This window comes from Humulus lupulus, chromosome 4, assembly GCF_963169125.1.
Source record: "Humulus lupulus chromosome 4, drHumLupu1.1, whole genome shotgun sequence".
Lineage (NCBI taxonomy): Eukaryota > Viridiplantae > Streptophyta > Magnoliopsida > Rosales > Cannabaceae > Humulus > Humulus lupulus.
The window spans coordinates 80,645,838-80,659,161 of NC_084796.1; the positions used below are offsets into that span (position 1 = coordinate 80,645,838).

General features: G+C 30.8%; 1 non-coding gene across 1 annotated transcript; it reads left to right on the forward strand.

Moving 5' to 3' along the window:
- Nucleotides 1-312: 312 nt before the first annotated feature.
- On the forward strand, nt 313-400 carry LOC133833319 (small nucleolar RNA R11/Z151). Its single transcript, XR_009892707.1, has one exon. It is a non-coding gene; the product is annotated as a small nucleolar RNA R11/Z151 (small nucleolar RNA).
- Nucleotides 401-13,324: the final 12,924 nt, after the last annotated feature.

Below are 13,324 nucleotides of genomic sequence, written 5' to 3' on the forward strand. Positions count from 1 at the left end.
TTAGTGCAATTATTAGTAGTTATAATTATATATGACGATATTTGTTATTCTTGTTTGATATTGGGGATTAAATATATTTTTGATCCTTGATGATGAGTTGATGTTAAAGTTTTATGTTTGAGTCAGCATAGCTCTCAAATTTACTGTTGGTCTTTAATTAAAGCTATTTTTGCTGATAGAAATTTATTGTTGGTCTTTAGAGAATTGATAGAAATTTATGCTGATGATGCTATTTTTGTTGACTAGAGTTTCTTATCTGGGCATATTTCTAGAATCTTATTTCAAACATTTACATCTTTTATTATTAAAATTAGGCTTATGATGATAACATTAATTATCTTAACGGATTTCGGTGAGATTTTATAGTTAATGATTTTAATGTTACACACACTAAAAGCCCTTTTTTATTAATAGAACTTTAATAGAAAAACAATGTCTAATAAAAAATAATGTTTCTTTTGAAAAGTTGCATTTTCATGCAAAAAAATATATATTCTTAGTATATATGAGTTTTTTTACAGGGTACTCTTTAATAAACAAAAAAAGAGATTAGATGAGTGATTTTCGTTGTAGTATACCAATTATGGTAAGTTGCAATAACTTATGTCATTATATTTAATATCCTGTTTTAGTGTTTTAGTATCTCGGGATCGACGTACGCTGTTGGGGCTTTGGGAACAGCTGGGTTTGATCTCTCTCTCTCCCTCTTACACTCACGGTAACTCACCTCTCCCATGGTATCTCTCTAAATATATAATTTTCAATTTATACGTACATATAAATAAATATATATATAGTACGCTATATAAATCTAAAACAAACCATATAAATAATTTAAATCATAAGGAAGAATAAATTGTCAGTCTCTTTTTCTTGTGTGATGGTTTTGATTGCTGGAGTCTTTTTTAGTAGTTCTTGCTATTGTGGATTTTATTCCTGCACTGCAGCAATAACATTTAGAATATTTTTTTGCTTGAAATTGTTCTTCTTATTATAAGCACTATGAATTACTTTTGTAAATATTCTCACTGCCTTTACTTCTCACGTTTGCCACTATTAATAGGATGCTGTGGACGTCCATGACAGTTTAGCTGCTGAAGCTGAACATGGTGATGCTTCCAGAAAGGAAAGGTCCTCAGTTCAAGGTGTAGAATAGGTAATTAATACCAAACATGTTTCATGTAATTAGAAATTGATTGCAATTTTACTTTCATATATTTTAAAGATTTTTATTAGAGCTTATCTGAGTTTGAATTATAAAAAAATAGTTTCCTAGTTGAGTTAAGACTTCTTATTTATATCTATCTGTAAAATATTTTTGTACTTAGTGGAGTTTGAATATCTTAGATATTCATCCATAGTGAAGTAGGTTCTGGGAATTCTGTGTGCTGCGGTGATAACGGAAGGTTGAAAACTTGCATGTCTTAGTGAAGTAGGTTCTAAGAATTTTGTGTGCTGCGGTGATATATGGATGAAAACCTGTGTGTTGTTTGATTTGTTTGACATGGTGTTGATTGTGACATATGGCTAGGCTAGTACATTAGGGAATATGCTGTCTGATTTGCTATAGATTTTTTTGTACTTAGTTTTGTGTGGAAATATGAAAAAGATGGCTGCCACAATGATAAATTTGTGATCCGGATATTTAACATTTGACCGCCTAATTAATAATTAAGTTGAATTTAAATTTTGCTACTAATCACAAAAATTTCTTAATCCGAGCCTCAGAAGAGCCGATTTAGAGTAACTATGTGGTCTATGTGATCACAGATTTGTGCTTTCGAGACTATAAGTGCAGGATAGGTCTTTCTAGAATTTGAATCAAATCCTCATCTTTTCTCTCCCAAAAGAGTAAAACAGGTTGCTGAATAAACCCCGTACGTGAGATTTTAGAATCATACATATAATATAACATTTTGAAAATTAATCTTAGAAATATCCTTCAACGGTGTTTGTTCTGCCACCTATTGTCAACACTTAACTAAGCTTACGTTGGTGATTGTGGCCTATTTTCTTACATTTTTAAACTAATTTCTAGGGTTTATATGATTTGAAATAGATTTAAGATATATGATATTTGGTTTTTAAGAATATATATTTATATAGCATGAAGAAATTTATTATCTAGAATCAACGCTTGTGGTTACTTCACAGGCAGCTGAAGTGAGTATTTTTTTTAAAAATATTTGATGGTTTTAGTTGCGTAGAAGGGGTTTCATTAAAGGCTTGAGTTGTTTGAAATTGGGCAAAATCAATATACTCTGCTTGATACAACCTCTACTCTTCCTCTCGCGTACCAATTGCCTTTCTATTATTTTTTTCACTCTTATATTTCTTGTTTCAACTTTCAAATTGGCATGGTTTTGGTTTTCTTTTTAATTAATCTTCCTCTCTTTGCATGTAAATGTGTTTTTGGTGGATTGAGTTTGTTTCTTCTTATTAGTAATTATAGGTTCCATTTCGTGAAATAGGTGTAATTGTGTGGAGGATTTTGATTAAGTTATATGTTAAAATTGATCGTATTTACAATGCGAAAAATTGTTTCATAAAATGTCCCTAGCTAAAAGATAAAAAGATAGAAAAAACCAACATCAGTTATTGCAAATAAACAAAGAATTTGATGTGCAATATAATAGTTTTAATATTTTTTTCCATCATAAGTTCCAATTACATATGATTAAGAAGTTGTTTAGGGAAATGTTTTTCAAATAAATGAGGTGTTGCTTTCTATTACACAATTTTTTCCATTAAGGATTTTTGAAACCATTTCAATAAAAATTGACCCCTAGTCTAGTTCATCATCCATGATTTATGAGTTACATGGCATTATATCAAAATATTTATTCAAATATAACGTAGCTCTTGATATCTATTTTTAAACTTAGAGTGGATAATGTCTTATTCTGAGTTTGTCTCTTAACAATAGAACTAGTAATTGATTTGGTAATTATGTTTCTCTTTGATCAAACGAAGGAATGTGTATGTGTTTATTCTCTAATTGCTTTAGTATTATACTTTAGTGGAGTTTGAATATCTTAGATATTCATGCGTAGTGAAGTAGGTTTTGGGAATTCTGTGTGCTGCGGTGATAACGGAAGATTGAGAACTTGCATGTCTTAGTGAAGTAGGTTCTGAGAATTTTGTGTGCTGCGGTGATATATGGATGAAAACTTGCGTGTTGTTTGATTTGTTTGACATGTTTGTGTTGATTGTGACAGATGGCTAGGCTAGTAAATTAGGGGATATGTTGTCCGATTTTCTATAGATTTTTTTGTACTTAGTTTTGTGTGGAAATATGAAAAAGATGACTGCCACTGTTTTGAATGGATTAATATGGTAGATTTATGGTCTATTTTGTTGCTGATTTTGGTGTAGTTTGCTACTGTTACTATTGTTCTTAACATCTAGCTTTTTGCTATTTTTTCTGTTTTATTGAATTTATATTGTTGTATGTTTCCATGATTGTACACAAATGTCGAAATACTGCTTAATTTTGAAATATTGTATTTGCTATAGATGACCTCTTTTTTGAAATTTCTATCTTTCTTTGACTGTGATACCCAAACAGTTGTTGTGTTTATTTCATTTTGGTTGTGGGAATGAAGTTTTTTCTGACTATGTAGTTGATGTAGTTAAGGTGTTTGGTTAAATGTTTGAATGAAAAAATGAAAGCTAATGTTATTGTTTTGGCATCATCTACTCTTTCTAGTATTTGGCCCTACATAAACAACATCTACTCTTTCTAGTATTTTGTTTTGTCTTTGATTTACAAATTTTAGTGTTAAACTGTTCAATAAAGTTTGTAATAAATAGACATTGTGTTGTTCAAAAGAAAAGGTTGTGTAAAAAATTTTCTAATAAATTTTATTTGGATTTATTTATTTAGGAAAAAGCATTAAAGAATACTACCAATCGATCAAAGAGGAAATGGGAGTCGAAAAATGGTTCAGTCTCCACACCACGACATCACATTCGATGTGGAATGGTGTTAACTTCTCCTATCAGTCAAATTGAGACATGGTGTCTAAAGCATTATGATGCTGAGAAAGGATGGACTGGAATAGAGCTCGGGCCATTATATGTAAGTAATTAAAATTTTTATTTATTATATTTCTTACTAATAATTAATTAAATATATTATTAGGATAAAATGATGGAGTTAAGGGGTCAACATCCTCCAGAAGAACTGTCACAACTTCTACTTGGACGTGATTCGGTTTACATGCGAGGGTGGGGGCGGTCTCCTAGTGTCACAACTTCTACTTCACATCATGAAAATATTGTGGGTAATCAACCAACTTATGAAGAGTTACTTGAACGACTTAATGATACAACTTCCCGCCTTAATGCTACTAACGAACAACTTAGTGTAGTTGTGGATATACTTCGTCATAACAATTTGATGGCACCGCCTCCACCACCTCCAACAGACCAAGCTTCAGATGCAAATTTAAGAGAGTTGCCATCTATTTCAGTTCGGGAGTCATAAGATGATTCTTAGTTTATTTACATTAATTTACTAAGGAATGAACTTTATGAAGTTTTTTTTATTTTGGTAGGGGTAACTTTAAAATGATAACTTTATGACTTATTTTAGTATTGAACATTATAAAGAATTTTAGCATAAAACATTTTATTATTGAATGGTTTTTTTCTAGTTTATTTCTAATATAGAACATTTACAAATAACTGTTACTATCTTTTACCTACACATAACCATTAAATTTGAACAAAATATAAATTGTGTAACAAACCAATAAAATAATGCTATGTGGGCTAATAAAATGATACGATGTAGGATGCCACATATGATGCCACGCAGAATGCCACGTAGGATGCCATGTAGGATGCGACGTAGGATGCCACATATGATGCCACGTAGGATGCCACATATGATGCCACATCATCAGACATGTAAAACTACAAAAACCATGTCAGCATACACGTAGGATGCCATGTCATCAAACACGTCATCTGATGACTAATCAATTGATTTATAACTTAGTGGGGTCCACTGATTCTTTCACCTACCAGTGTTAATAAGTGTAGGTAAAGACTCTTTCCCCACTAACTTTTACCTACCAATCTCTACCAATTCAATATTGGTAGGTAAACCATATTACCCACCATTAGGCTAGTTTTACCTACACTTACAATTGGTAGGTAAAGACCCAATTTTCTTGTAGTGTGAAGTTACTATGAACTCCTATATATGTCACTTGATCCTATGATTCATGCGTTACAATTGAGATCATCTCTCAAGGTTAATTTGTGATTAGCTTGACCTACCCCAAGGCTAGTCCATTAAATTTTAAATTAATCTATTGTGGATTAGTAATTTTTTTTGTGTTGCATCCATGTATCATGTTTAATATTCGAAATATAAACTAATATTTATTATATGCATTAATTCATTATATTTTCTTCATAAATTTTTCATCAATATGTCCAATCAAAACCCTGTAACTGCTTTACATGCTAATGAGAAATTGAGAGGTGATAACTACATGAAATGGAAATCGATCATGAACATTGTTTTGATATGTGAAAACATCACGTTTGTCCTGAATGAGGAATGTCCTTAGGTTCCTACTCCCACTGCTGCCAAAACTGATAGAGAAATGTATGACAATTGGATCTTATCTAACAATAACGCCAAATGTAATATGCTTGCTAGTATGAGCGATGTGGTCAGAAAGAAGTTTGAACTGTTGAAACAATTTATGAGATTTGAGAATCTCTACAAGGCATGTGTTGGCCAGTAGTCTGATTAGTGCAGACATGATGCTACTAGAAGCATCATGAATATGAAAATAAAGAAAAATGTTTATGTCAAAGAACATGTCCTTTTCGTAGTATTAGAAAAATGTTGAACGGGACCAGATGTGATTTGATAATACTTGTTTTGAATACCTTTTCGTAGTATTAGAAAACACATCAACAGATGATCACATACAAATAGAACTTAATGTTGAAATTACTATGAACTCCTATATATGTCATTTGATCCTATTATTCATGCGTTTTGGTTTTTCAGAATGATCAGGCTAAGAAGTATTGTTTTGTAGAGTCAATGATGTTTATAGTTAGGGACATATCTTAAGAGATTTGCAATCTATACTTTCTTATAGATTTAAAGATGGTTCCCTATTGAGTTGGCTTTTGGAACTAAAAAGGTTATTGACGTCAAATTCGTATTCAAATTATGAATTAACCTTCACTAGTAAAGGCAATGGTACACTAAGAATCAAGATGTAATTAAAAGGGTAAAATAGTAGCCTCTTAATTAAGAATAATCAATAGATGATTAATTTGTATATGATGATTATATCAACGGACACTTTATTGTTACAATAAAGTACTCACTAATTGTATGTGTTTAATTCTCAAGAGTGCCCATTCATATTTATAAAAGAGTAATCATAATATCATTAATGAATCAAAGAGTTTTGGTTAATAATATTTTATTTATTGAAGCTTGGAATTATAAGGCCATAGGTCCCCAGGGCGGCTCTATCAACACTATTCAAGGTAAGGAGTTGATACAAGTGTCAAACTTTGAATGGGTTATTTAAGAGAATATTTATTCTTCAACATAAATATACAATTATGTAATGGTTGAAGTTGTACAATTTATTATTGAATTAATGAAATTATTGAAATTGTATAGAAATAAAAGAAGTTGATTTTATCAATTATTTTATTTAAGTGAGAAAGGAAAAATATGGATAGTCAAAATTTGTTTTCATTATCGTATTCATTTAATTAATAATAAGATGATAATGGAAATTCAAATTTTTAATTTTGAAATTTAAGTTGTTATCTTTTCGTTAGAAAGATGATAACTTATTAGAATTTTAATTACTAATTAATTAAAATAAAAATGCATAAGAAATCAAATCTACTTATTTTAGGGAGGTGTTACACGCATAGGGCTTCCTGGGCTACCCTATGTGTGTACCACTACTAATGGTGATCAATTATTGGTTTTTTATTTTATTTAATTAATCAATAAAACATTTTGAAAAATGCTTTTAAAATCGAATGTAAGACTTTTTCTTTAATTATCATTTATTTTATTATTATTAAGATGATCAATTTTATTTGATTATTATTATGACTATGATAATAATACGTATATATTCTATATGATTGAAAATAGGAGAACGACAGTTTTACAAGAAGAAATAGAAAAACTAATCAATCTTTTTCTCACAAAAGATAATTTTTTCTCTCTAGCCTATAATCAAGAGTCTCATGTGTTGAGAATACTTTTGATTCACAAATTTAATTTTTGCTCTCTATGTGCCCACCCACATCTCGAGGTGTAGAGAAGGTACTGGAAGATCTTGGTGTGAGTACTCAAGCAAGGATAGGAAGATGGAATTATATACGAAAAGATTCAAGGATTCTTGATAGGCTACAAGAGGTAAATTATTTCTTATTAATTGTTTCGTATACATATTTTTGTTGATTAACATATTGCATATTACAGGATCCTTAAAGTTATTTATATGAAATTTTTTATTGTATACAATACTACCATTACCACAATTTCTGCTGTGCACTAGGAACAGTTCCAAACAGTTGGTACTTGAGCCATCCTTCATCCTTACGTATGTTAATTAATGTGTGGGTATCATATATTTTTTTTTATATTATGTGTAAAATATGAATGGATGAGTGTTTATGTATGCATTATCTATATTCTTAACGGTTGGTTTTCATGGTGCTTTTGGGTTTGGAAAAGTTCATAAATTTTCTAGATATACAAAAATTGTGAGCCATTTTCGGGCATAGGAATTTTGTCTTTTTTTTTAAATTTCTGGATAAAATTATATTATAGCCTGAGCCCCGAGCATGAACCCTGAGGCTCGAGTTGTGTCCTGGCACCGAGTCGTGCCCCTGCGCCTACGCCGTGCCTATGCCGAGTTGGGCCCCTGCACCCAGGTTGTGCGCACCCTTGCCAGCATCCACCCACGGCCATGCCAACCACCGTCGGCCTCCCTAGCCACCGTCCACCATGACACACCCATTAGGGTTTGTGTCATGCAAACCCTAATGGATGTGTAGTTATCTATTTGGGCCATTTTGAGGCCAATATAATTAAAAGTGTTTTAATTATAATTTTTGAATTAATTATGGTCAGTCCAAATTCAATTTGGGCCTTAATATCTTGTTGGGTATTAAAAGCCAAAGTTTGATTATTTTAAATCTGTTTAAAATAATTAAAAGGTTATTTAACTCATAATGGATAATTAAAATGGTAATGGCCCAAAGACTAAAAGAGAAGATCCAAAGATCAAAGGACTTGCTTTCATTAGGCCTTAGTTAGTTTAATTATTTTTGTGTATTTTTTTTTTTGCAAGTGTTGTAATATTCTAGAAATACCCAAAGCACCCAACTCGAATTTATTTATTTATTTTCATGACCATAATTAAATTGTTTAGTCATTTATCATGCATTATAACATGCCATACATATTACCCACATGGTACATATTAAGCATGCATCTATATATTATTATTAGAAACATGCTTAGGATTGATGGTATGATTTTATTTGATAACTCATATAATTAATTTAGTCTTAATTAGTTAAGATTGTAGAAAGAATTTAAAAGTCATTTATTTTCTTATTTTATTAAATTAAATGGTATTCTACTTTCAAAAGCAAAATAAAATTATTTTCGGGTATGATTATTTATTTTGCATAATTTGATTAGTATTTCTTAGAATATCATTAGGTAAAATTAATTTAATTAGTTTTACAATTAACTTGAAAAATATTTAATTTGAGAAAAAAACATTCTTCTTAAATAGTGAGTGGGAGAGGGAATTATGACAATAAGTCTCATGGTCTCCATTATTGGTTGAGCACTTTTTCTCATAGGAAGGGCGTCGTGTCTCCTCCGTTTGCGACCTCCTTAAGGAAAGGCATCCGAATATGTTTATTTTATATCAAGGTTGACTTCTCATAAGAGAAAAAGATCAGTGATGTATTTTAATTTTGACTAACCCTAAGGCACACTTTTTAGTTAAGTCATTAATAAAAAAATAATGGGTCACACTGAAGATGTATCTAGGCTTTCGAGCAAGACTAGTAAATCTTGACCAAACTAACAGTAATTCATATGTCAAAAGAGAAAAAAGAAGTATTTTAAGTTTTCACTTATGGAGTTGAGATCATGTCTCAAGGTTAATTTGTGATTAGTTTGACCTACCCCAAGACTGGTCAATTAATTTTTAAATTATTCTATTGTGGATTAGTAACTGTTTTTTGTGTGTTATTTTATGTGTTGCATTCATGGCTCATGTTTAATATTCCAAAGATAGACTGATATTTATTATAAGCATTCATTCATTATATTTTATATATTTATTTTTTATCAATATGTCCAATCAAAAACCTATAACTGCTTTACTTGCTAATGAGAAATTGACAGGTGATAACTACATGAAATGGAAATCGAACATGAACATTGTTTTGATATGTGAAAACCACATGTTTGTCCTCAATGAGGAATGTCCTTAGGTTCCTGCTCGCACTACTGCCAAAACTGACAGGGAAAAGTATGACAATTGGATCTTATCTAATAATAAGACCAAATGTTATTTACTTGCTAGTATGGGCGATGTGCTCAGAAAGAAGTTTGAAACTGTTGAAACAACTTATGAGATTTCGGAATCTCTACAAGGCATGTTTGGTCAGTAGTCTGATAAGTGCAGACATGATGCTACTAGAAGTATCTTGAATATGAAAATAAAGAAAAATGTTTATGTCAGAGAAGATGTCCTAGACATGATCAACATATTGCACAATGTAGAAATCCATGGTGCGGCTATTGATGTGACAACTCAAGTAAGTGTGATACTTGAATATCTCACACCAGCTTTTGCGGCATTCATTGGCAACTATGCTATGAACAAGGTGTAGTACAACATGACCTAACTGCTTCATGTGTTGCAAACTTTTGAATCTCTAAACAAAATTTCCACTAAGGTTGTGGAGGCAAATGTTTCTGAAACCAAGCCTTCCACTGCAAATGGTAATTCAAAGAAAATGAAAGGTGGCCAAGGAAAGGACAAGAAACATGACAAACAACCAGAAAAGACCAACATGTCTTCCAAGAAGAATAATTCTGCAAAGATTTCAAAAAAGAAGGCACTAAAAGAATCATGCATTTATTGTGGAGTTGATGGTCATTGGAAAAGGAATCGTCCTAAATACCTGACTGAACTGAATGACAAAAATAAGGGAAAATTTGATTTACTTGTTTTAGAAATTTTTTAGTGGAAGGTGACTTTTCAACTTGGGTAGATGATTCAGGAGAAAAAGAGAGATTGTTGGGAATTGTGTCATTAAAGCAATTGTAGTTGATAGTAGTTTTAATGAAATGAATAAATTATTTGAATTATTGTGTATATGTAGCTTATGTACTATATTATTGTTAATAATATTAAGTAAATATCATAAAATTCTCAAGTTCATCTATGTGATCTCAATCTTATATTGGTATGAGAGGATCTAGATTGAGATAATGGATTAAATAGTTTGAAGTAAACCAAAATTTTGGAACCTTTAGATTAATTATTGCAAATACAGTCCACTAGTATTATGAATACATGTGACCTAGATCTGGGGTACTAGTGTAGTAGGACACATTAGTGAATGTACTTTGCATACTTAGAGTATGTAGAACTGCACCAGATATGGTTTGATAGTACTTGTTTTAAATACCTTTTCGTAGTATTATAGAACGCATCAACTGATGATCACATACAAACTGATCTTAATCTTGAAGTTACTATGAACTCCTTGATAAATCTACAAAATAGAGTTATTTTACCACTTTTTATGTGTTAATTGTTGCTTAATTCTTGAGTTTTTAATTAATTTATTAAGTTTTTAAGTAATTTCCAATTTATTAGGTTTATTTTGATTTTCTATATTTTTGTGTGTTTTTATAGTTATTTTGTTGTAAAATATTGTAGTGAATTATTTGACTTATTAGTGTTAAGTTAGTGGTAAAAAAATGTTGTATTATTGAACTTAAATGTAAAATATAAATGAAGTTATAATTAATATTTTCAAAGAATTAAATTGATTTATTTTATAGTTGAAAATATTGTATTATGATTTATTTTATAGGGAATTTATGACATTTTTGCTATTGAAAAGCAAGAAAAATGAGAGAAAAGTGGTATTTTTGGGAGAAAGCTAAGGAAATTGGCATTTATGAAATTCCATCAGCCTAAGGCCCAAACGCCAGGCCCACATCCTCCATCAGCAGCAGCTTCCCAAGCCCATTAGCTTCAGCAACTTCTTCAGCCATTTCCCTTGCTGCACCTCACGTTCAACACACCCAAGCCTCCCCACTTTAGCAATCAATCAGCCTTCCTCCAAGCAATCATGCCGCCAGCTGTCCTCTTGCCTCCAACCTAAAGCTCCAGCCCTCACGTGCCAAGCTGCCTCTTCCAAGCTCCCCATGGCCCATCATCACCATAAGCCACATGCCATCAGCCAGCCCACTGCTCAGCTGCCTCCAACAACCACTTTGCCTAGCCACCCAGCTGCTTTAATTTGCCTTGAGCCCATAAATTACACATTGTCTCCCTTGTCCCTTTGTCTCAAAAATGCCACATTTTTACCCCACTTTCTACACATTTTACACAAACTCATCATCACTCCTACAAATTTACCCCTATATGTTATATTATTCATCATTTCAAATTTAATTTAATCAATTTAATTAATTTAAATTGATTATTTTAAACACCATTTTTTGGCTATAAATAAGGGATTTTGGGTGTCAATTTTGGGGAGGGAGGTTACCATACAAAATATTCTACACATTTCAAAACCTCTCTATTATCTTCATCTTCTTCTTCTTTTTGGTTATTTTTCTATGTATTTTTAGAGGAACAATTTGGGGGTTCATCTTCCAAATTTTCCTATTTATGTTTGTAATTTTTAGTTTGTATTTGCTATTCTAGTTATGAGTTTCTAATCTTTTTAAGATTATTAAGGTGATGATGAAACAATTTGTAACTAGATAGTATTTATTTTGTATGTTGATTTCCCATTTTGTGCAACAAAGTTTATGGAATTTTCTTCTTCAAATATCTTCTTTCATCTTAAATATCATGTATTTTGGATTGTTAGCACATATTTACACTTTGTTCTTCATTAGTGCAAAAACATAATATTCTTTGTGTAAGATGTGTCATTAAATTGTACACATCCATGCTTGGAACAAAAATATTATGTTTTGCCTTCTAAATAATGTTCATTGATTTATTTGTTATTTCATTAGATTGATTTACACTAAATGCTTTGAAATTATAATTTTGAAAAGTGAAGGAAAATCTTATCTTTTTAGAAGTAATTTGTGCTTAAAATTATAAATCTATTTGGAAAATGATAGTTTAATTTATCACTAAAACTTGGGAATCAATATACTTATAAATATTATTGAACTTATATTTTGTGGATTCTATTATCTTAATAAATTTTCTTTTACCATCTTGATTTCTATTATTAATTTATGTTTATATATTGTCTTTAATATCTTTATTATTACGTTTTAGTTTATTTTCTTGTCACAAATTCTCATCAATCTTTGGGGCTAGGTTAGAATTTATTAATTTTGGTTTAAAATAGTTTTCTTTTCGATTTTAGACAACTCCTTTGGGTTCGATCTCGTGCTTACACGAACACTATTCTATAAATACGAATCGTGCGCTTGCGAGTATAAATATTTAAAACATACCCGTTTTGGGTCCATCACTCCTATATATGTCATTTGATCATTTGATTCATGCGTTATGGTCTGCCTAAATGATCAGGCTAAGAACTATTGTTGTGGGACTCAATGATGTACATGGATGGTGACATAGCTTAATAGATTTGGAATCTATACCTTCTTATAGATTTAATGACGGTTCCCTATTGGGTTGGCTTGACGTCAAATTCATAATCAGAATATGAATTAACCTTCACTAGTTAAGTCAACGGTACACTAGGAATCAAGATATAATTAAAAGGGTAAAACGATAATTTTATTCCCACTAAATTATGAATCATCAATAGAGGATTAATTTGTTATGTAATGATTATATCAACAGACACTTTGTGGTTACAATAAAGTGCTTAGTAAATGAATGTCATTAATTCTCAAGAGTGCATTCTCATATTTATAGTGGATTAATCATGAGATTAATAAATATGATTATTGAATCAAAGAGTTTTGGCTAATAAACTTTTATTTATTGAAGCTTGGAATTATTGGTCCATAGGTCCCCGAACAGCTCTATCAACACAA